Here is a 24874-nt window from a genome sequence, read left to right as displayed (position 1 = left end):
ATCTGGACTGGGTTTAAGGAGAAGGGAAGTGCAATGCTGTTCTGAAAAGAGAAAGCGCTTGATATAGAGAAAAAAACAGAAAGGCACCTAGACGATAGAATAGGTACAATTCACAAACATATTCCAAGTTGCAAACCAAATAAAGTGTTAGTCGAAGTGTCAAACTGCTCAGATCCATCCAAGAGAATATGACTGAGAACTGGCAAAGACAAGATGCCCCCAGACAAGCATTTATATAATTAAATGGCCTCTTCACACACATTCCACTTTGTGCTGGCTTGGCGACACCACAAGCACTCTGACTTCAGAAAGTCACATCAGGGAACACCCAGGAAAGGCCAGGTTACAGAAGCCTCATTTAAACACCTCATTCTCCAAGGTCTACACGGTAATGCCTGCAAGTTCAACCCCAGGTTCAGGCAGTTTTCCTTCTTCAAAATGAAAATTATCCAAGTCACTAACGTTAAAAACAGACCTATAGTCTGTGTTTTAATTCAGAAGAGAATTCCAGATGAGCTCAAGGAGGGTTCTTTGCTTCCCTACCAGAGAGCCTTATCGGTCTTCCTTACAACACCTCCAGGAAGAATTCTTGGTTGTTTACTGCAGGGTGGGCTGGAACATTCCATTAACAAGCTTTCAAAGGTATACACAAAAATTCCAGCTCTTGAAAATTTCAGAGGAATTACACAGTAGCTTGTTGATATGAAGACATCATTTATTTACACCAAGACCGCCTCTTAAGAATTTCTTCTTAAGATGGATCTAATTAGAAGTGTGCGTTACTTGCCACATTTGACCTACTCAACTTTTTGATATTAGGAGCCACAAAGATGATATAAATCTTTCATTCGTATTATTAAAATATTTGGGTTTTTTTAAACAATGACATGAAAACTAAACTCTTAGGATATGGTCTCAGGATATATTCAGTAGCCATTTAACTATTTAGGAGAGAACATCAACAGAGCATGAATACTTTAATTCCCATTTATCAGCCAGGAAACTAGCTCTCTGAGTGATTTGCCCAAGAGACCCACAAATGTATCACTGGTTTAAACTCATGTAGTAATACATTTTTAAAATGTAAAAAGTAATCATTTTTGCTTTTCTCCCTCAAGGTAGAATAATCTCCAAAATTAATACATTGATTTATGCTGAGCAATTATTCTGGGCCAACTATTGCCTTTAATTCTAGGAGAACAACAGTCAAGCAGACAGGGCTCCTATGTCCAAGGAGTTTCCCCATGAGGTTGAGAAATAATCGTTTGTCAGTCAGCTGATATAGATGGCAGGTAGTACAAATCAGACTAGAAGGTGAAGGCCAGAGGAACAATAAGAAATTGGTTACCAACCTTGCCATAAATTCATTGAGAGATTTTTTTTTTTAAAGTCATGTTCAAGAGTCTCTGTAAGCTCCTGAACTGCAAATTTCAGGAGTCAAGAGAAACCAGCACTTTAGAGCAAAAAGGACTAGACGCATAAGGAAATATAATTCCTGTGACAAAACATTAATGGAAAGATGATCTGCTATCAACCTTAGCACTGCTAACTTACCCAATCCTAGAAGAAACTCGAATTTACATTTTTCAAAGCACATTTTATCAAAATAAAATGTTTTCTTTGTATAGAGACACTCCTTAGTCGCATGTCAGTCATTTCCACGCACCTCCCATTGTGTTCCTAGAGATTCCATCTCTCTCTGGAACAAAGGACCAGCAGCATTCATTCCTGGATTCAGGGAGTAACTTCCAGAGAATAAAGACTTGAAGGATCCTGCAAACTATTGTGTGCTTTTCTGAGACTCTTGAAAAAAGAACAACAGAAATTCTTCACTGTTTCTCCAGCTGAGTAGCCTGTCTTAAGGCAGTCAGGCCAGCAGGAGGGAACAGCAGCTGGGGACGTTTCCCCAAAAAGGTCCTCAGGTACTGTAAGGATGCTGCTCGCTCGAAATCTAAAGCATATCCTTACTGTGTTTTAAGAACTATTCTTGAAGGCTTTTCCTTCAATTCATAATCCTAAAGTACTTTGTTTCTGATGAAAATGTAAGATATGTAAATGACTTTTCTACCGAGTGGTTACAACCTTTGAATTAAGTGAAATCAATGCTGAATTCCATATTCTCAAAAGAGAGGGTTACATAAAACTCTTTTTAAGTAATAGCCAATTGAACTTGGAATATCCCACATGGCTTAGTCAAGTGGAAGAGATGGATCTACTGACAGCAGAATAGAGAAAGGACAGAGGTAATCATTGATCCATGCTGTTAATGCAATGATTATCTGCTAATATCTCGACCCTGTTTATACAGACCAACGCTTGTCTCACTGTAATTACTGGTGTACTTGTTTGTCTTCACCAACTGTGAGCTTCTTAAAAACAAGGTAACAGGTCTTTGCATCTCTCAGCTCATTCAGTAAACAAACATTAATTCTACAAGATTTTAATGTGGTTTGTATTTTCCTACATTGCATTTAGCAGAGTAGAAAACTCCTACGTCCATTGCTCATTTGAACTGCTTTTAAAAAGCTTAGTCTTAAAAACATGCTTACCAAAACAACCGATCTTTTTTTAAATTTTTTTAGAAAACCACTGATCTCTAAATAAAGAATGAAGTCATCACCAAAGCAATACTTGCACCTTTTAACTATATAAAAGAAAATTTTAAACTTACATCTTGTGCATCCAACCCAATAATGCATTTATAGAGCAGAAGTAGAATTGTCTTCACACAACTGAAGGGGAGCTATGTAGGTACTCACAATAGCAGAAGATGGAGGCCCACAGACAATGTTTCCTGGAGTTGGGGGATGGTGGAATTTAAACATCTAAGCCAATCATGCCCTGGGCTTCCTTACTGCAGCCACAGCAACTTTCCTGTTTATATTCCTCAATCGCAAAACCAAGACGACACCTTTACCCTAGCAAGTCACATGAGAGGACTCTTTAAAAAAATAAAGTAAGGAAAATATTATCTAGTGAACTGCTTGGAAATACACATCCAAAGGTATACCAGTCGTCCAGTTACTCATTTGTCATAACTTGCTGCTCAACCATCAATACCATGTCATGCCAGCTGATTACATATTCCAAGTACATAATCTACAACCTCAGGGCTTCATAACAAAACATGAAGTTTGGTAATCAGCCAGCCATATGGTGAGTTAGGGATACTCGACGGTGCATAACATAAAAAGTTAGCTGCAAAGAGCTATCACGAATGGATAAAGAAGATGTGGCACATACGTACAATAGAATATCACTCAGCCATAAAAAAAAAACGAAACTGAGTTATTTGTAGTGAGGTGGATGGACGTAGAGACTGTCATACAGAGTGAAGTCAGAAAGAGAAAAACGAATTCCGTATGCTAACACATACACATGGAATCTAAAAAAAAATGGTTCTGAAGAACCTAGGGGCAGGACAGGAATAAAGACGCAGACGTAGAGAATGGACTTGAGGATATGGGGAGGGGGAAGGGTAAGCTGGGACGAAGTGAGAGAGTGGCATGGACATACATACACTACCAAATGTAAAATAGATAGCTAGTGGGAAGCAGCCGCATAGCGTAGGGAGATCAGCTCGGTGCTTTGTGTCCAACTAGAGGGGAGAAAGGGAGGGAGATGCAAGAAGGAAGAGATATGGGGATATATGTATACATATAGCTGATTCACTTTGCTATACAGCAGAAACTATAACACACCGTTGTAAAGCAATTATATTCCAATAAAGATGTTAAAAGAAAAAAAAAATAAAAAGAGCTATCACTGCCCTTTTTATTCTACTACCCAATTTAAACCCAACTGACTTGACCCTATGGAGTAGATGATCCCTAGCTATGCTCTCCCTCCTGAGGGCTCCTTTCGATCCATATGGAATTGCCACCCTAATATGTTAGTGGGGAAGGGCGCCAGGGGAAGAGGGGGAGATAAAGGAGCCGCAGCTGCAGAGAACGCCATTGGCTAATTCATAAACTGAATTCATATAAAATGAGCCCACCTGAGTAATCAGCCACATACAACCGGAATGTGTCCCATCTTGTCTAAAATGAGACCATTTTTAGACAAAGTATTGATTTAATAGTAAAAGTAGCACATGTTTATGGTATAAATCTTGGAGAGGGTATGAGAATGTCCTAGAGCCCAAAGCAGCTCACAGATATAGACAATAAATACCCAGCCATCACCTCAACTATAACTACACTTTGAATATGTAAAAAGGAAGCTCATTACAATAAAAATTTTGCAAATAAAGTATCAATATCTAGAAATGTTTTAGAATGAGTAAGTTGTATTGCCAGATTAGACTTGCCTACTGGAACCCTGCATTATTATTTAACTACAGGTTATTTCAGAAATCATTTCCCTATCACTGTAAAAACCTACAAACTTATTTTATTTAATAAGAACTTGATCATTAAGAATCAGCTTTAGAGCACTAGGCACTGTCCTGTGAGAGACCCCAGGGTTGACATGAAAACGCTTATCTCTAAGAATCTTAGTTCCCACTAAGGCCAGAGACACTCAGGAATGAGACAATAAAAGTTGAATACTGACCGCCAAGGATGACATGTAAATGAGGGGGTGAGGATTAAATCACAAATGTTGTCTTAACTGTATTCAACCCCCTACCCCCAAAGAAAACACTGTGATATTTGCTAAAGATTCATTACAAGCTGGTTCTCGGATGTGAAAGTACAGCTAAGGCCAACACTCTGAAATATGCCTTATCTGTATAGCATGATGTCACATGGCCACAAAAGACGCCCTTCTGTGCCTTTAGCCCTTACTGGACCACAGGTTTTGTGCTAGAAACTGACATCCAAAGTTGAAGGAAGCAAAGTCCTGGCACGGATGAACTCACCATTTAGAGTAAGTGGTCACAGCACAGAACCAGGGCCAAATTCGTATCTACTTCATTAGGTTTATAATCCATTAATGTGTTAAGATTTAAAATCATACGCTCATCTGGAGGCCTCACTCCTGACCTCACAAAGACTGTTACAAACATTCATTGGTTAAGGTGCTCAATACTATTGATCCATTCAGTGACTTGCAAGGATGGATGAGAAATATAACCACAGCCAGCCCCAGCTTTCACTCACTGCGGTTTATGCCTGAGAAGACCTCACAGTGTAATACTATTTGTTTCCCAAATAACAATACGATTTCATTCCTCCTTTGACACTCTACCTTAGGAGGAAGCTCGGAGGCAGGAGCCATTAGTACTAATCACTCCATAATGTCCCAGGGCTTTAGTACAATTACCACTAAGGTTACCGCTTGGAAACAGAATCCTTACACTAATTGGAGTTCATCAGATATTCATCTTCATAGTAAGCACAACTGATGAGCTGAAATTTCCCGTCCATAAATGGAAGTTACCTCAGCTGCAAAAGGACCTCAGCCTTTCAGAGGACATGTGCGCTCCATGAATATAATGTCCTGTAGGCAACCTCTGACACTGAACAAATACGGAGCGCTTGCTAAGTCCCAGAACTGTTGCACAGCACTGTAACGGATCAACCAAACTGACACACCCCTGCCTCCCAGGTCTTTCCACCTAGAGGAATGGAGACGTTAAATAATCCCATCAGTTTTGATGACCGTGGGGATAAAACTGCCAAGTGTTCTGAGAGGTGTGGGGATAATCAAGAAAGCCGTCTCTGAGAAGGTGGCATTTTTAAGCCGAGGAGTACTCGGACAATGGGAAAAAAGAACACTCCCGGCAGAAGAACGGTGGGAAAGAGCTTGGAGCCTTGGGAGAACTGAGAGGCAGGCCGTGAACAGAGGGTGGGTGACGGCGAGGACCAGAGGAGGCTGAAGAGGAAAACAGAAGGTGAACACGTGGGAACTGACGGATCAGCAAAGGATTTTTACATTTTATTCTAAGTGTAACAGAAAGTCATGATAGAAAAGTCTTCAGCACAGGAATGCCATGATTAGACTTAGCAGAGGAAGACAGCAGTAATCGAGGAGAGGGATCCAACTTCGACTAGGTCCCTAGCTTAGTGTAGAGAGGAATGGACGGATGTGAGGGCTAATATAAGGTAGACGCCATAGAGCTTTGTTAACAGGAAGAGCCCAGTTTTCTGGAGTGAATGGAAGAAGGTGCTATTAACCAGAAGTCGAGCACTGAAAGAAGACCACAGACATTGGCTCGAAAACAGATGTGGCATAAACCAGTTAAAATAAAAAATTCAGGGCTTCCCTGGTGGCGCAGTGGTTGAGAATCTGCCTGCTAATGCAGGGGACACGGGTTCGAGCCCTGGTCTGGGAAGATTCCCCATGCCGCAGAGCAACTAGGCCCGTGAGCCACAACTACTGAGCCTGTGCGTCTGGAGCCTGTGCTCCGCGACAAAAGAGGCCGTGATAGGGAGAGGCCCACGCACCGCGATGAAGAGTGGCTCCCGCTTGCCACAACTAGAGAAAGCCCTCGCACAGAAACGAAGACCCAACACAGCAAAAATAAATAAATTAATAAACTCCTACCCCCAACATCTTAAAAAAAAAAGAGCCTTAAAAAAAAAAAATTCAACAGTAACTCACATTGCAGGTTTTATGCAGAAAATAATTTACCAGTGAAATTTTTTATAAAAGATATTAAACAGTACCAACTTTCAATTAGTTTAGGGCTGCTGGTTCATCTAGAATCATCACAGTGAATTACTGTATTCAATTAGACTGTGGCTTAGTGAGGTAATATTTTTACTGCCGTAGTTAACACAACATGACGTGACCTGCAGCTTGAAACAGAAAGGCAACGGCTGAATCACTTGAGAGGGCACTTTCAAAAGCTGTAAATTGCTTTTTGAAAAAGAGCATCTCCAAACTGTTCAGTGAAGACATACCCACATCCACATTTGTTGAGAATGCCCCTCAAAAAATCCCTTCAGGGGCTTCCCTGGTAGCGCAGTGGTTGAGAGTCCGCCTGCCAATGCAGGGGACACGGGTTAGTGCCCCGGTCCGGGAGGATCCCACATGCTGCAGAGCGGCTGGGCCCGTGAGTCATGGCCGCTGGGCCTGCGCGTCCGGAGCTTGTGTTCCGCAACGGGAGAGGCCACAGCAGTGAGAGGCCCACGTACCGCAAAAAAAAAAAAAAAAAAAAAAAATCCCTTCAGTATCACTACTTGTTTTAGTACTTGGAAAGGCCCCAACATTCATGAGCCTTGATTTCTGTTATCATCAAAGACTTCACATGACTCCTGACACTAACTTCCCACTGTTTACTGTCCCTCTGTGCAGAAACCTATCAAAACTCCAACCATTCTTCCCACATTTGCTTTCTGTTAAAGCTTGTATCTTCTAATGTCTTCAAGTCTCTATGTAATAAAACTTGCCCTGTAGTAATACTCTGTATGGTGAATCCCTACCAACAAGCATGGATGCTAGAATGGGATTTTAAACTGGCTTACACATCTGGTCAACTCTTCCATCTAGAGTAGGAAGGGCTCTTTACCAATGCCACTATTGGTAAGAGTTTTTTGTCTGTTTGTTTTTTGTTGTTGGTTTTTTCGCCCAGAATACCTCTATTTTAATTTACCCAAGACTGGCTAGTTCTTTACACGACATGGACTAGGTAAATCCTTCTCTCTTCCTTTATTCACTCTTGTCATTTTTAGGTATATGGATAACCAATGGGAAATGCTTCAAGCAGAGGAAAAACATGATCATACAGTGCTAGAATGAAAACTAGGCTTCACCACGTATTAATGCCTATTGATTGGTGGCGACTGCCTAGAGCACTGTGTTGAGAAGGATTCTGAGGCCTCATCCATAGACCCAAGTCCATCCTGAGTAAAACAGAGGGAACGGTACCTGCATACATACTTTGCCAACCCCAGTCCAAGGGAGCCACAAAAACAGGCTTTGAATCACACACAGGATCTACCTTTTCCAGCAACGTGAATCTCAGGGAAATTAACTTCTCTGCATCTCATGTTGTCCAAAGAGAACACTACTTAGGTTTGCCTCACATGGATTTGTGAGGATTAAACCACAGGCTCCAGGGTAGCTCATCTTGAGGGCAGGGAAAATGGCATTTTGCACAGGGGCTTCGAATGTTCCTCACTGTAAACAACCTTTCCTAATATGAAACATGAATTGTTATGAGCTGTGTCCCCTCCTCCCACAGATTCATATGTTGAAGCTCTAACTTCCAGGGCCTCAAAATGTGATGGTATTTGGAGAGAGGGCCTTGAAGTCCAATAGGACTGATGTGTCCTTATAAAAAGAGATTGGGACATACAGAAAGAGACACCAGGGGTGCACGCACGCAGATGCAAGACCCCGTAAGGACACAGCAAGAAGGAGGCCATCTGTAAGCCAGGGAGGGAGACCTCAGAGGAAAACGAACGCCCTGACTATCCACACCTTGACTTTGAAATTCTAGCCTCCAGTCTGGGGTATTGTGTTATGGCAGCCCTAGCAGATGAATACAGGAACAAAGCATCCCTGCCTCTGCCATTCCTATCCCTGCAAGAGCATCTCCACCCTCCTGTTCCTTGCCTTCCTCCTCACGTGCTCTAGTCTCCTTTTCTCCCCAGAAAACTCTAGAAGGAGGGGGCAGTGCAGGGCTTGGAAACGAGGTCATTGACCGCTGATCTAGAACGATGCCGTTTTGCTTCCTGTAGCGTACTTACCAGAAATCCTGCCCACGCAAGGGGAATCCAGACACTCTTAACAGAAAGGAATGGCATTCCCCTCTCTCCACCCAGAAATATGGCTGCAAAAGTACCTCGTTGAAACTTCCCTCAAGTGTAGCCATCTGCTCCCTCTCAGAAGGATTTTACAAAGCTCACTATTTCACCAGAAATGCTACTGTATCCAAATGTCTCTCCCTCTCTCAAGATAAGATGGTTTAATTAGCTAGGGTGGTAGTTAAATGTGTTATCAGAATCAGATTTCAATGGAAATTCATCCCCAGCCAACTCACATCTCACACTAACCGTGGTGCACGTTAGTGATCTAAAACATTTATTCTAGTAGTTAGATATTTTCTCTACTAGGTAAACTATGCAAACAATTGCTAGCATGTCAGGGCCTGCTGGTTTGCCATGCTGTGTGCTGCTAACATTAATTGTATTATATTATGCTGTCTAAATACCCTAAGGGTTTGGGAGGTTTGGGGGTCGATTTTTAGATATATCTCCCTCAGGTCACACCCTCTTCCAACAGAAATCATGCTCAACTCAAAACTGGCTTGAGGGTTTTTTTCACTCCCCTTAGAAACAGCAGTAACATTTTTTGCAGTATTACATCATTCTGGACTTCTTTATCTGGGATTCTTGGCTATCTCACTACAGGTATGACAAAGGATACTCCTTAGGTAGTATGCCTAGCAAAGTGGATCAATAACAGGAAAGAGATATGCAAGCAGTAGCTCTTGGTCTTACAGAAGGCAAGTTAAAGGGGGTAGCATGGGTACAAATCCTAATTTAACTGGGGACAAATCCTAATTTGCCACCTGCTTCCTTTAACCACCACTTCTCCATTTAACATGGTAATATTTGTTGCAGGGAAATAAGGATACAGTCAAAGAATGTGTTACTATCGACAACATTAAAGTTTAAAGTACAACAATGTGATATTTTTTTAAGCAGGAAGGACTAATTAACATGGCTGATGAGGCAGAGGGATGTGAAGCCTGTTGACATTCAAATTCAGTTTTTCAGGAGTTCATTTTTTGGTTATATTCTCAGCACTCAGAGTTAGGAGTAAATCAAACATCATAGCTTAGAAATATTAATGGAACTCCTTTCCCATTTAAAACTACAACTCTTACCTTTTGTGTTATAATCCCATCATGTGGTTGCTTCTCTCTGCATTGTAGCCAGTTGAGTTCTCCTAGGACAACCCTCATACCCAACTACCCACCCAGCCACCCACCCAGGAGACTTTATTATGGATGAAATCGAAGCTAAGCTCTCTGGATAGTGGAAACAAAACCAGTAAGAATAGAAAGGGTGGAGGTAAATGGAGTGAGCTACTAGCTCTGTCTCTTACACCAGAGAAACTTTCAGTGAGACTTTTCCTTAGTCAACCACCAGATTAGGTGAGGAAGAAGACTGATAATCATGTGAGTCACATGAAGAAACACATACCTGGGAAACTCAATCTTGTATTAACAACCTTCTTGAGAACATTGCTACAAACACTTGTTACTATTTGTCTGAAAACCACACACTGAAAGTGCTGGAAAAGTCCAGTTGGGTAAGCCCTAGGAATTCAAAGCTTGAGGTCTCAACAAAAGATCACCAGGGCTACTGAGGAAACCCTAGTGCCACAATAACCTCTGGTCAATAAGGGTAGTATTCACTGAGGCTGGGTGATCACGAGACCCCCCAAGAGCTATTGTCACCAACTGTTAACTGAGACTCTTCCTTTCTTCCTTAGGAAAATGAGTCATTCAGAAAAGATTCCAGAACACTTCATTTAATCATTTAAGTCTTTAGTGAATACCCAAGTGGTCATATAACCTCACCCTACCTTCTTGATGGAATGCAGGATAAAGGAGGAGAGAAAGTCATCTCAAAATCTCTCCACCTGTAAGTCACTGAGTTCTCTCAATTTTCCTTTTACCCAATAGTCTTAAATATGCCGAAAGCAAATACAGATGATGTTATCTTGTATTGAAACAGCTGAGAACATTTGTAAAGGTCAGAGACAGCAAATATTCCTATAGCTCCTACAGTTTACAAGACAAGCTCAGAGAAGCTTAAAACAGTACTCTGTGACTACGCAACGATTCCAAGGAGACACTCTTCTCTATAACCTTAAGAAACTGGGATGTCCTCAGTTATTAGATGGTTCCTATTATGTTCTCTTTTGATATACTATTTTCCCAATTAGATCTTGTTACTATTTAACTTGGCTATCGTATTAGTCTGTGTGGCAATTGCGTTTTGAATGCCTGGCAGCGGGTAAATGATGTGGGTCTTTTCAAAATCACTTGGCCAAGCAATCCAGGAAACTTGTAATTTAGAAAGCTTCACCAGGAAAAGCTGTTCTCTGACATCTTTTTCTTCATAAACTTACAAAAAACTTTTAATCTGGGTTTATTTTAGGAATATATCCATTTCTGAACCTGCAAAACTATAATAATTAAAAGCATTACAAAAACTGTGACGCCCTTGCTTATTGCAGGTTTCCCTGGGAAACAATATAAATTTATCCAAAACTTATTCTCCACTTACTGAAACGACTAAAGAGATTATTTTAAATATGAAATTAGAACTCTCTTATCCAAAACTAAACTTATCACAGCTTCTCCAAATACAGATGCACATAAACAGTTTACACTGCTAAAATCCGTTTCAAACGTCTGAATATGAAGCTTTATGAAGTGTTTTAACACCTTAAGTACTTAAGTTCCGTATCTTAATGACTACTTCAGAAACGTACAGCCCTTTTAAATCCTCTAAATCAGCCCAAATACTATAAATGGTAACGTTAAAGAAAAAAGATTAAACCTCATGTTTCACGCAGCTCTCAAACCAATAAGCCAGATGACACCAGTAATCGGCGTAAAAGCTTGTGTCCATCACCTCTCCACAGCACTGTGCAGGCTGGCTTTTCCAGGAGATTCCGGAGCATTTCGAGAGTACCATGCTCGACTGCTCCGCTCACTCTACAGCCCCAAATTAGTCTAAAACCAACTGGCTTTCTTTTCAAACTCCTACCCTCCACGTGCAGGCTCCAAACACTGCCACGCTGTTTATTCTAGGAGGAAAACAAAGATATGACATGAAAATTGAGTTTTCTGGGCGAAGTTGTTTTAATGCATGCCATAAATTCTTCGGCATCTAAAGGAAACCACATGCCTATAATGTAAGAAAAAAAAAAGAGAGAAGTTGAGGGGGAAAGATGGCGCGTAGATAAAGCAGTAGCGGGCAGTAAGCACGAGTGGTGTTATCAAAAGGCAGAATGGCTTCTCTGCTGGAGAGGGGAGACAGGGCATCAGGGAGAGAAACAGGGTCAGCATTGGGTTTTCAAAAACTGGAATCAGAATCAAAAAATGGTAAGTTTTTTTTTTTTTTTTTTTTTAAGTTATAGACAGTGAGTAAGAGCTTGACTCAATCAGACAGAAGGGAGGGCCCATAGGAGTGAGGCTTTATTGAGAAATAACCTGGGTTTCCACTCAGCCACTAACCAGCTCAGGGGACCTTCAATAAGCCGCTAACTTTTCTAAGGTCCTTTTGAGTTCCAAAAGAAGTGCTTTAGTCATGAGCTTTCAAACCTTCTGTTAGAATGAGGCAAGTACTTACAAAGGACTGCGGTTGAGTTAGGATGGTATTACAAGCAGCCACCAACCTTCTGTAAATGAATCTTGTGTGGGGGCAGAAGGAAAATGGGGTCACAGATTTAGGACTTGGTTTATTTCTAATCAGGCAACCCTAACTGCATAGCTGGAAGAGGGCTGACCAGTATCCCTGATTAGTATTTCAAAGGTAGAATCATAGGTAAGGCATTTGAAGGATTCCTTCCACTTGGGAAGTGTCACGAGGAAAGTGAAGGCGGCAACCAAACCCACATTTCTCTACAGCCCTGAAAAGCAGCCCTCATTCTCACCGTCATCATCCCAGAAATAATTTAAGGATGTCAGCCCACGTTCACTATGACGGGAAGCATTTCTAATCTAGAGATCACTTAATGTATTTACAGATTAAATATTTATTAGACACTGTATCTCTTCTAAGACAAATAATTTTTCATTGAAGAACTTAGTACAACTCTCTCTAAATGAATATTGAAGAAGTTAATGTGTTACAATATGTTATCCATTTTATCAAGTGTCCGTAATTACGTGAAATAAAATGGCCATGGCTTATGGGAAAGACAGCAGCATTGGCCAGCGGAATAGGGCTATCAGACATGGATTCAAATTCTATCAATTTCTATTAGCTCTAGGATCTTATGTACATTATTTAACCCTCTATTTTTTCCTTTATTCACAGGTAAAATGCATCTTACAATTTATTCGAGGGCATAAATTGCAATTAGAGCATATGACATACAATCAATAGTCAACAAGTGTCCAATTTCGTCCCTTAACTTCTCCAGATTTAAAAGAAAAAAAAAAAAAAACCTTTGATGGAGGAAATGTCTTAAATGATAAAATCACTATATCCAAAACCTCCTTCCTATACTGAATACCTGACAGATAAAGTAAAATATAATTTCCTTCCTGAGTCCTTAAGATTCAAACTCCTGTTTAAAGAAACTATTAAAAAAAAAATTTAGCCAAAATGAGAATGATTTTATCTTCACTCAGCAGCCAAGCCCAGTGTCCTGAAGGACGAACACAAATCACTCAGGCAGGTCCCTGAATTAAATGCCTGAAAGGTCAAACGGATTCCAGGATGAACCACCTCAAATATCTGAAATTCCCAAGAACTTCCCTTTTTTTTTTTTTCTTTTCAAAGAGGCCACGATGACTAAGGCTGCCAGAGAGATAATTATTTCTAAAGATTTTGTCAACAGGTGACAACACCTTCAACATTCCTGAGTAAGACAAGCTTTAGTTTTTACTCCTGGTGTGGGTGGTAGGGATGTGGCAAAGTGAAAACTTATCTAAACTGGTTTATATCAATCTTTGCACTAATGACTAAAACACTCCTTTCATATGCTGATGATGCACTAGATTCAGGGCACAACAAAGCCAAGTCTCTTCAGGAATATGAATGAATTATGTCTACATCCAAGGTTATCCATCTCAACAGAACAAACCAGTGAGCCTTTCTCTGAAGGTCTCTCAATTTCCAAGGACTTTCATATTATTGTTTTATACTGTAATACCAATCAATACAGAGGCTGGGGTTCTATGACTACCCATTTTGGACTTTCAAAACTAGTACAAGTGTCCTGGCAACATATTCAAGGTATCATAGCTATACTTGGAGGATTTTTCCAAACCACAGACTTCTATGTTCTACCAACTGTCCAGGGTACCACCACCAGCTTGTCTTGCAATAATAATCTTTGAAATAAGCATATAAACAGCTATAAATGTAGAGGATGAAGTACAGAAAGCTGGTCCTCTCACAACTTTACAGTGTATGTGCATTATAAAGTGTGAGGCATTGTCCTAGGTCTCTGACTATTTCACTTAATCCTTACAATAACTCTATATTATAACCCCCATTTTATAGATGAGAATTGAAGCACAGAGAAGCTAAGCAATTTGCCAAAGGTCACACAGCTAGTAAATGGTTGAGACGAGATTCTTAACCCAGTGAATCTGGCTCCACACCCAGCCCGCCAAGTCACGCTTTCTAAATATCATACTTCCTACACAATGTACAGTGGCTGAGCCCTATATTTCAAGGTGAAGTTCAAGGAACAAACCCACGAAGTCCAGTCCTTCCTCCCTCATCCAAAATGAACAAGAAAATAAAAAATCAAGTCAAAAACCGGTTCAGAAAGTGTTTAAGAGATAAGAAGGAAATGTTGTGTAAATATTTTGCCTTCCTCACTGAACACCATTTTCTTATATTATCTTGAAACGTTTCCTTATGACCTGGTTCCCTGTTGTGCTTGCAGATGACTTCCATTTCTAAGTCTCTAAAGCTTTCAGGAATTTATTCCTAGACTTCGAAGCATGCTCGAGCACAACCTTCCCTCACTGACTGCCTTCGCTAGTCAAAAAAATCTCTGCTTTCCCTGTTTTTGTTCAAAACTTCTACTGCCTTTGGAAAGCCTGATTTTTAAAGTTACTTAAACCCTCAGGGTGCAGAAGAGGGAAAACACACTCTGAGACTCTGCATCCATCTCATCCCATTTCTGAGTTCCAGAGAGAAAAAAAGGCTGTGGTCTAACCTCATTGCTTCTTAGGCTTGTGTCTTTTCAAAATTACAATTTCACTATATCCTGGTAAGAATTTGATTCCCTAAATGATTACCTTTTACTTTTGATAAGGTTTCCTGGACATTTCTTCTCACACGGCACTTACCTAGATGTCTGTCTTAATAGCAGCGGAGGGAATGGCATTTAACAAAAACCTTCCTTTGGCAGGCTGGGAACCTCTCCACTGGTTTTAAGACTACCCCTGTATTTTCTCAAAAGAACTTAAATGCCATCTCTTGAGTTACATAAGCAGCCATGGTAAATTCAGTGAGGGTGGCCATCCTAGCTTCATTCAATCCACTTTGAGGCAAATTCCCATGCAGCATCTCACAGAATTTCAAATATCTACATGAGGTTTGAAATATCCTATTTCTGACTGAATACACCGAAACCCTCAGGTCTTAATCAGCGTGGAAACAAAAATACAGCTCAATATACAGAAATTAGTTACCGATGTCAATCACACTGATGACTGTGCTGAAAATGCAGACTGAGAGGTTAGGCCGGCCCCTAAGAGCCAGCCACTGTACTTATGCACTTTTCAGACATTATGTGTGGTCCTCATTATAGCCTAAAATTAGGAATTATTACTCCAATTATACAATTGAATAAAGTGAAATTCAAAGAGGTTTGAAGTAATTTGGCCAAAGTGGCCGAGCCAGTGCCTAGAGATTTTTCAAACTGACTCTCTTTTCCACTAACTACATCCTAGGAAACCTCTCCATCAACAGTATTTGCTCTTTAATAAACATTCTGGCTGTGCACAAGCTCAGTTATTTCCTGATACTAATCCACCAGAATTAAGCTGTAAAGTTCACACTGCATTGTATTATCCAAAGTCTTAAGAGGCAGAATAAATGCAAAGGATTCAGTGAGCTGAGAAAACTTGATAAAACGACAGATTCCGCACCCATTCCCCCCATCCCCAGAACTTCAACCCATACACATGCTCGGTTTTCCCTTAGCAGTTACCTGGTTTCCAGTTTACCAGCTAAAACAATCATTAAGAAGATGTTAATCTTTTGATAAACAGGGTGTAAAATGAGTAGGTAAAAACTACCTATTAGAAAGATAAAGACCTAAGCAAACCAGAGCATCGCTCGCAACAGAAGCAGACACCAAAGGCAATTGCTTTGGACAAATAGTTAGCACGCCTTTTCTGAATATTTTTCAGAACAAAATTTTACAAATGATAACAAAAATAAGGCAAAGCAACTTTATTATAAATCTTTTATTTAGGAAGCATTGTTTATTACAGCTTTTAAAGGGCTTTATGTGAATGTTTAAGCCCATAAATGAACATGTTAATTTCAGATGCTCAATGCAACCCATTTGTTTCAGGGGTACATGGGGAAAAATTGGAAATGAGCATCTCAGTAGACTAGCTAGGTTCTCCCGTCTATATACATACTGAGAAAAACAGAAAATTGATTACTTTCCGAAGACCATTATGAAGCACTGTAAAATGATATCCTACACCGACTAGTTTCATATCATTAATAAAATTTTATTTCGTAACATGAGTAAATACGTATAAATTGTGTATGAGTATATACACGGCACCTTACTTGCTTTAAAAATGGTTTCGGATTTTGCCATTTTTTTACAAAACTACAGTGACTATTGCAGACATCCATTGTTCAGTGACCGAATCTCCTCCAAACCTAAGTTTTTCATACTCCACTTATCTTGACCACGGAATGAAAATGGTTTAAAATTGTTGTTAATGTGAATTTTTTTTAAAAAAGACAAAAATTAAAGAGACAGAATATGTCACATCTTAGATTATAATATGGTTTGGTCTAGTAAATCCAGGAAGATGTAACGATGCCTCCAAAGAGAGGGAGCCAAAGCCCATAGGGCTCTTCGGTTCAAATTAGATGTTCAAATTAGGGTGGTCTGTGGGGGAGGAAAGGTCCTCCTGTGCCCACATAATCACAGCGTGAGCACCAGTTAAGGAGAGATGCGCCACTGGCGCCACTGATAATACTGTGTAGTCATTGTTGGCGCATTTTGTCAAAAGGCCCAACTCCCTTTCTCTACCTGTTAAAGCTTGCCAGAAAGCTAGCTGGATAAAAGAAAAAGGTAACTGATCATTTATAATTCACTTTAAGAATTATCTTCCTCAAAAACCTAAGATTCATTGAATTGAGGACATATTGGCATATATATGCTATTGCATGTGGTCTATATTGACTCATCTCAAAAACATAACCTAAAGGAAAAGAAAAAAAACAACAAAAAAACCCTACATCTAGCCCTCTAAACCATAAAAAAAAAAAAAAAACACTCAATACTAAGGAGTAGAGAGGGTAGCAGGCAGTCACCCTACCAAATAAAGGTCCTGATACAGTAAACTTGATCAATATCAAGTTTTATTAAAAAGGAACAAAAGAGACGATTTACATTTTCCTGCCACGTGTTGTCTTGCCAGGGTGTACCGAGAATACTTAGGTATAAAATTCTCTCAAGCATGACATACCATTGTGAAAATATTATTAATATTTAGCTCCTTTTTATACACACAGTAAGTCTCCTTTTAGTTGGTAGAACAAACTAGCCCAAAAAGAGGCCATAATCTGGTTACTGCATCACTGGAAAAAAAATCAGTCATCAACCATCAAGTGTGTGTGTGTGTGTGTGTGTGTGTGTGTGTGTGAGAGAGAGAGAGAGAGAGAGAGAGAGAGAGAGAGAGAGAGAGAGAGAGAGAGAGAGAGAGAGAGGGAGAAAGAATGGCTCATGGCTTCTGTTAGACACACAAAAATGAAGAATTTAATCAACCATCTTCACCCCAGCAGCCCCAGCTGCTTCTTCCTCTCCTATCAGTGGATTTCCATCTCCATGGGGTTCCTCTTTGGGATTCCTAATGAAACAATGAGGTACTAGGAATCAAGAGAAAACAGACAGCGTTAGGATCCTGACAAGGTAACCCTTTTTCTCAGCTCTGGGTTTTGTAGGCCATCTTGTTCGTATAAACGCCAAAATGTCTTAATTTTTCCCAAGGAGTGACACTAGGGGCAATGCCCACTGTCATTTCTGAGACCAAGGTCCCTTAATCAAATGGCCAGCAGCAAAAATCTGTCAGACAAACGGTTAATTGATGCACATGAAGACAGCCACCATCACTGCAGCGCAATACGTTACAGGAAAGAGAATAATGAACAGCACGAGAAAGGAAAACAGCAGTGTTCGGTTACAAAAATATTTAATCCCCAGTTTGCCCTCATCGTCAAGGCTAATCTTATTTTTCATCAATTGAAATCGCTAAGAAAGCAAGAGATGAGATAGCCTGGAAAAGAAGAAATACACACACAAGGGGGGAAAGAAAAAACTGTCATCTGTATCCAGCGGTTTCACGCAACGTTTAGGGCAAACGCCTTTGTTCCTGGGCTTGGGAAGGGAGTGGGGGGGTGGGTGATGGAAAGATCAGATAGGGCTGCCTGGGCCCTCCACTCCCTGTTCTCCGGCGCATGCGCCAGGCCAAGACAAAGGAATAGGTAATTACAGTCCCGATTCATTCATTTTGCCCGCAGTACTGAGGATCTGCTGGCCCCGGCTGTAATCCCTGGGAGGTTGATCCACACCTCTATTGCAGGAAGACCACCTCTAGACTAGTGTTTGATTTTTAACCCGCCACAGATGTGCTAGTGGCCTCGCGGCAGACCGAGGTGTGGTGTCAATCCTGGTCAAGGTACTAAAAATGCACCCGTGTGCGCTGTGCTAATTTAAGCAGAGTGAAAATTACACAGGCAAAGACTGTTCACTGAGTCCGTTTCAAGGCGGACATGTCTCCGAGGAAGCAGATCAGGAGGCCAGCCAAGCGTTCGATGAATATTCATGAAAGAATGCGGTTTGTAGCCACGCTTTGTGTGTGTGCGCGCGGACCCAGGGATTCTGCAATTTTTATTCTTGGGGTGGGGGGCGGGTAGGCGGGGGCGATTGGGCGAGGAGGGCGAACAAGGGCCGAGAGTCGGCTTTCAGTGTTAGCGCTTTCAGCAAAACCTGCTAAACCCCAAACCTTCGCTCACAGCCGGGCTGGGCGGTCAGGGGCCGCGCGCTGTCAGGTTCAAGCTCACACCCTCCCGGCCGGGCCCGCGACAGGAGGCACTCAGCGCATTCTCCGAACCGAATACTCGAAAACATAAAATACTCAGATGTAGCCCACGGGTTCATGGGAAGGCAGTTCAGCCACGACCGAGGCTGGGGCTCTGATCTGCTCAGCTGTGCTTCTGGAGGCACGTTGTCGTGTGAACCTCGCGTTTCCTTGGCCACCCGAAGCCAAAGATTCAGGAGTCCCACAGGTCAAGGAAACCCATCTGCTGAACCAAAAAGCCGCCTCCTCCCTTCGGATCACACCAGATTCCCCGTATTCCTTCTCCCCTCCCTCCCCCCCGCCCCACCGCACCCCACCCTCCATCTTCTGCTGCTGCGCCCCTCGCACCAAGCGCTTTCTTCCCGGCTCTGGACAGGGCCAGTGGCAGATACTCTCCCCTCGGCCTCCCAAAACCGTCTCTTCGGGACGCAATTCATTTAAAGGGTTTCACATTTGGCAATTTCCTCCTTAACTAGCAGCTTCCCTCCCACCGCCCACCCCCAACTCCGTTTATCAGGCTCACCAACCCCCCATCCTCCCCGCCCTGCGAGCGGTCGAAACCACCCACCTCGGGGCCCCCCATCACCCCAGATGCCCGAAGCGCGACGGAGGCCTCACGGAGGGGGACCGCACGACCCGCGCCGTCTAGTGGGGACCGCACCACTCCCTCCCCGCCCCGGGCTGCGGCGCCGAGAGAGAACAAAGGGCCTCGGGGGTGGGGCGGGGGCAGAGTCGGGAACGGAGGCCCCCGGTGGCCTGCAACCCGGGTCCGCGGCGGCAGCTGGGCCACCGGGGCGCGCCTCCTTACCGGATCTGGGTGCCTGTGCCGCCCCTGGGTGAGCGCGGTGCCGCGGAGGGGCCCGGGTCGCTGGCGTCGTCCGGCCGGGTGCCTGGCCGCTGGCGGTGGCTCTCTCCCCGGCTCGACGGCGGAGCCCGGAGCGAGGAGCGAGTTGGAGCGCTGCCGCCGCCGCCGTCGCCGCTGCCGCTACTGCTGCCGCCGCTGCCGCTGCAGCCTCTGCATTTCTCGCGCTCGCGCTCCCCCTCCCCTTCCTGCCCAGCGCCCTCCCCCGGCGCGTCCGCCCGCCCAGCCTCCCTCCTCCCGCTCACCCCGCCCACCTCGCTCCCTCCCTTTGCCTCCATCCCGGTGCCCCTCCCGCCTCCCCTGAGTTCCCCGCCGCTCTGGGGCCCCGCCCGTCTCCCTTCAAATCCCCTCCATCCCGGTTGCCCCCACCTCCCTTCTCCTCTAAACGGCTGATCCCCTCCTTTCCTCCCCTTCCCTCCATCCCTGTGCCCCTCCTGCCTCTCTACATCATATCTGAACGCCGGTTTCCCACTCCCTCCTCACCTCCCCTCCCCTCTTCTCCCGTCCCCCTGCTCCCCACCTCTGCCGCCTCCCCTTCCCCGCGGCGCCGGAGATGTCCGTGGGCACTACTCTCTGTTTTTCTCAATCTCTCTCTCTCTCTCTCACTTTCTTTCTCTCCCTCTATTTGGAACGGTTGGATAAGAAGTGCTCGGGCTCTCGTTCAGACTCCAGGGGCTGCCTCGAGGTGGTGAATGACGCCCCCTGCCACCTGCTACCCTTCTCAGCATCCCAACCCGGCCGCTCGCGACGTCCGGCTGAGATTCTGATCCCCGGGCAGGCAGTGAGGTCGGGGGTGACCTAGTGGCTGCCCTCAGCCCATCGGGACAGATGCCCGCGCGGTTGACAGTGACCTCCAACTGCAGGCGCGTCTGGGCGGCGCCCCGGCCGACTGAGTGCGCTCGGCGGGCGGCGGGCGTACACGCTGGGCTGAGCCGGGAAGGCTGCGGCTTTGGGCAAGCGCGGCGCTAAGGTTCAGCTGGCCGGGCGGGCGGCGTAGCCCCTGCGAGGATGCTCTCAGGACTTGGGAGAGGAAGGAGGGAAGACAAGAGCCCTAGGCAAGGAGCCGTCGGGTTTTTTTTTGATGCCTGTGCTTTAATGGAGGCACCGGTTCTCAGGAAGACTGAGTTATAGCCGAGGCAACCTGCACAGTGCCGCTCAGAAACGCACAGGTCAAAACCGTAGCCAACTGCCGTGTGTCGGCGTGGCCCGGGGGGCTGCCACTTTGTTTAACACAGGAATACAGAGTAACCACCAGGGTGGGGAGATATGCTCACCTTGCTTATCTGTTGGCAAGAAGCAAATACGACATCGTTTAGAATGGTAGCTCTTTCACTAGACAAAAGCCAATTTTTCCTTCCTGCAAAACCCATCTGAACGTTGGAACTTTCATTTGCGGCATTTGGGCGCCCTCTGGCCGTGTCTGAATTGCTTTCATGCTCGCCTACGTCGCATCTAAGAAAAGAAAAAAATGATTGAGCTGCTGTTTCCTCTCCAGGATGGTTCTGCCCTCTAGACCTGGGCCTGGATTCGAGGATAGAAATGTTTTCCAAAATCGGGGTGACAAAATGTAACCGTATTTAGGGAGGCAGACGCCAAAGGCAAGTGCATCCGCTTTCAACTGGGGTAAGTCCATTTTCGATGAACAGGGAGAAAACTTACTGGAATCTAATTACTATATTTAAATTCAGCAGGGTGGCAGTGTCAATCTCATACTAGGCTAGAAGTTTTGCAGTGGAACAAGGCTCCCCGGCTGTGCAGGTATTTACAGTTTATACAGGCCACACCAAATTAGACAAAGACATGCAAGCTGGAAGTTCACACATTAAAGCCAAAGTGGCAGGGGAATTTTGCTGTCTTTTTCATTTTTTCTTTTTTCTGTTTGCCATTTAAATGAAATAACAAAGAAGTAAATATGGTACAAAAACAGGGAAGCAAATTACAACTAGGGTTTCCTCCAAAGCATTTTATTTATTTGAACGTAAATGTTCAATAATTTAATATGTTACATATACGTCCCTCTTTCCATCACATTATCTATGAAGCTAGATGTAGGGTTTCTCAACCTCCTGTTTTGGGCAGATAATTTTCCAATGGGGATGGGGGTGAACCTGTCCAGTGTACTATAGGCTGTTCAGCATCACTGTTGGCCTCTATCCATCCACTAGTTACCAGTAACACACACACATATCACCACCAACAACAACAACACCAGTTGTGACGACAAAAATGTCTCCAGACATTGTCAAATGTCCCCTGGGAGGTAAAAATCACTCCAGGTTGAAAACTACTGGGCTATAATTTTTTTTAACTGTCGTGAGTAAGTCTCTAAGTTTTTCCCCTATTAAATTAAATGAGCACTTACAATTTTATGCTCAAAACCTGTACTGAGTGTACTTGTTAGTGTATCTGTGTAGTTATTTCATTTAGCATTCAGTTTTTATCCCTGTGATCTTCCAGACATGTAAACTCACCTCAAAATTAGTAAATATATGTTCCTATTGTGTTTGCATGATAAGCCTCTGGATGTTATCTTCTTTCTATCTTCTCTTTTTTCAGTTTTTCAAAAAGAGACATAAAATTTAATGTCTTCGGTGCTACTGGCTAAATTTTCATGATGGAGAAAACAAGCCTTTTAAAGGTGTGATTAGAATATAGATCATAGGTTATCATAGAAACAGGAGGCAAAAGCTTACACCAGTGAGACTGTGGGTCTCATCAATTTTGTCTTCCATCAGATTTATTTGTTTACTTAAAAGATTTTTAAAGGAATTCTTCTTTAATAAAATAATGTAACTGGCTGATAGTGCTATTAACCTTAAGAATGGAAGCTTTTCCAGAATTTATAGACATACATCAAATGGTACCCAAAATGTTATATCCAAATACATTACTACATAAAATCCAATTTGATTATGTTTTTAGTCTCCTTTTTAGTTGTTCATCTAACATCTTACATTTTTAAGGTGCATTCTTTTGAAAGTTTTTTTTTTTTTTTTAACACACACTTAGGAAATTAATGAATAAGCATTTAAAGCTCTGGAGTTGAGAAAAATTTTAACATTAACTATTGTGGCTGTCACTAGCTGTTTAGATTATAGACGAATGAACTTGGGAGTAGATGTTAAAGGTGCAATTTATGACAAATGTAATTACCTTTCAACATTATACTCCTGAAAATAAAGATTGCTTTATACTCCTAAAGGAATGAATAATTTTTTAATAAATAAAGCTAGACCTCCTGGGTTGTAAAATGAATTCCACTGTCATTTTCAATTGCCTACATATTTTGCTTCAGTGAGGCATAATCTGCCTTATGGAAATATTAATCAAAAAGATAAATAAAAAAGATAAATGATTCAGTGACTACTGATTTTTGCTAAATGATTTGCTGTAGAATTGCTTGCAATGTAATGGACTCATTGCCACCTAAATTAGTAGGTTTACAAAAACATCAATATGTGTTCAGCTTTTAAAATTGTATCTATTGTCAGTTGAGACATATATAACAATTATATAGACCTCATCTCACCTCCAAACCTCACCCACATCTCTGCTCTCGGTACCTCTCATATCACCCACCAAGGCTAAGCATCTTCCCAGTTCCCCATCCTTTCCTCCTAAACAGTAAAAAGAGAATTACGATCCCACATAAAACATGTAGACCAACATGGGTGAAGCAAAGGCATGGTGACAGTAGTGTCACCCCAGTATTGCCCTAGCTACCTTTGCTTGACATCTTTTTGACTAGCACCTTTCAAGGCCACTGCATTAACGCAGACCCGCAGAGACCCATGTAGAGAATTTGATCAATTCAGCTCGACAGCTAAGTATTGGGTGAAGGACTGAACTGCTATCATTCGTTCACAAGATCTCTTCTGCAGATTGCAAGCTAAAGGCCAGACAGCCAATATTACATATGGAAGCAGATAGGTTTTCTTTCTTAAATATGTTAATAATTTTTAATCAAAGGAAAATGTTTAAATCTGTATATTTACCTCATCTTTCTCCTTTTCTACCCTCCCCCTGGTGTTACAACCTCACCCTTCCCATAGCCAAGTGAAAGGACTTTGTTTCCATCAGTGGTTCTCAAGCAGAGGCTCTTCTGCATCCCAGAGGACATGTGACAATATCTCCAGGCTTTGGGGGAAAAGACTGTAAGGGGAGACATGCTACTGGCATCTAATGAATAAAGATCAGTGTTGCTGCTAAACATCCTACAATGCACACAGAGCAGCCCCATAACAGGCAATTATCCATCCCAAAATGTCAATAACGGTGAGTTGAGAAACCTTGGTTTAAAACTTGATTTTTCTGAAGAGCACATGCTGCCTGGGGAACCGCCTCTTGCTGTGGTTTCAGGGTATCAGTAGCAGGCAGCAGGTCTGGAGATGCAAAGATGTAACAGATTTTCCTTTTAGCAGGGGCTGCATTGTGCCCCGAGCCCTTCATTGCCCCCTTCTTTGGGTAGAACGTAGATCTAGGAGGTGGCTTCCAGAACAATGACAAAGGTTACCATCCGGGATTATGAATTCCACTCTGTTACTATATGCTGAGTAACTGGAAGAAAACAGCTTACCTGGTCCCCTTTTTCACACTCCTCTTTATGTCCTGTAAGAGGATAGTTGGAAACCGGAGCCAACGTGTGCTTACCACGAAGCATTGGACTTGAAATGCCAGGAGCAACCTGGCCTTGGTACCACATTGGGAACATTTTTGCCCAAGATAAAAGGTGGATAAAAAATAATCTTATCCTCCACCTGAATAGTTCTCATTCCCAACTCCTCCCTTTCATAGACCAGAATTTCCCCACCTATCCTTTCAATCCCAAAGCACTGTTTCTACTCACCAGCATTTTCTGTTAAGGAAATACATACAACTAGACATGGAAAACAAACTTATGGTTACCAAAGGGGAAAAGGGGGAAGGGATAAATTAGGAGGTTGGGGTTAACAGATACACACTACTATAAACAACAGATAAACAGCAAGGACCTACTGTAGAGCACAGGGAACTATACTCAATATTTTGTAATAACCTATACAGGAAAAGACTGAAAAAGAATATATATATATATGTAT

At 42.7% G+C, this 24874-nt stretch overlaps 1 protein-coding gene across 1 annotated transcript in view; it reads right to left on the bottom strand.

Annotated features, from left to right (window-relative positions):
* The window catches only part of BASP1 (brain abundant membrane attached signal protein 1), a 54597-nt gene extending 34692 nt beyond the window's left edge, over nt 1–19905 (bottom strand). The window contains exon 1 of the mRNA XM_082651391.1: nt 19743–19905. The gene's annotated coding sequence lies outside the window, so the exon portion shown is untranslated. The remainder of the gene's footprint in view (nt 1–19742) is intronic.
* Between the last annotated feature and the right edge of the window lie 4969 nt (nt 19906–24874).

This window comes from Grampus griseus (genome assembly GCF_964374135.1).
Source record: "Grampus griseus genome assembly, chromosome: 3".
NCBI lineage: Eukaryota > Metazoa > Chordata > Mammalia > Artiodactyla > Delphinidae > Grampus > Grampus griseus.
Note: the sequence above shows the minus strand (reverse complement) of the source record. Positions and strands in the feature narration are given on the sequence as shown.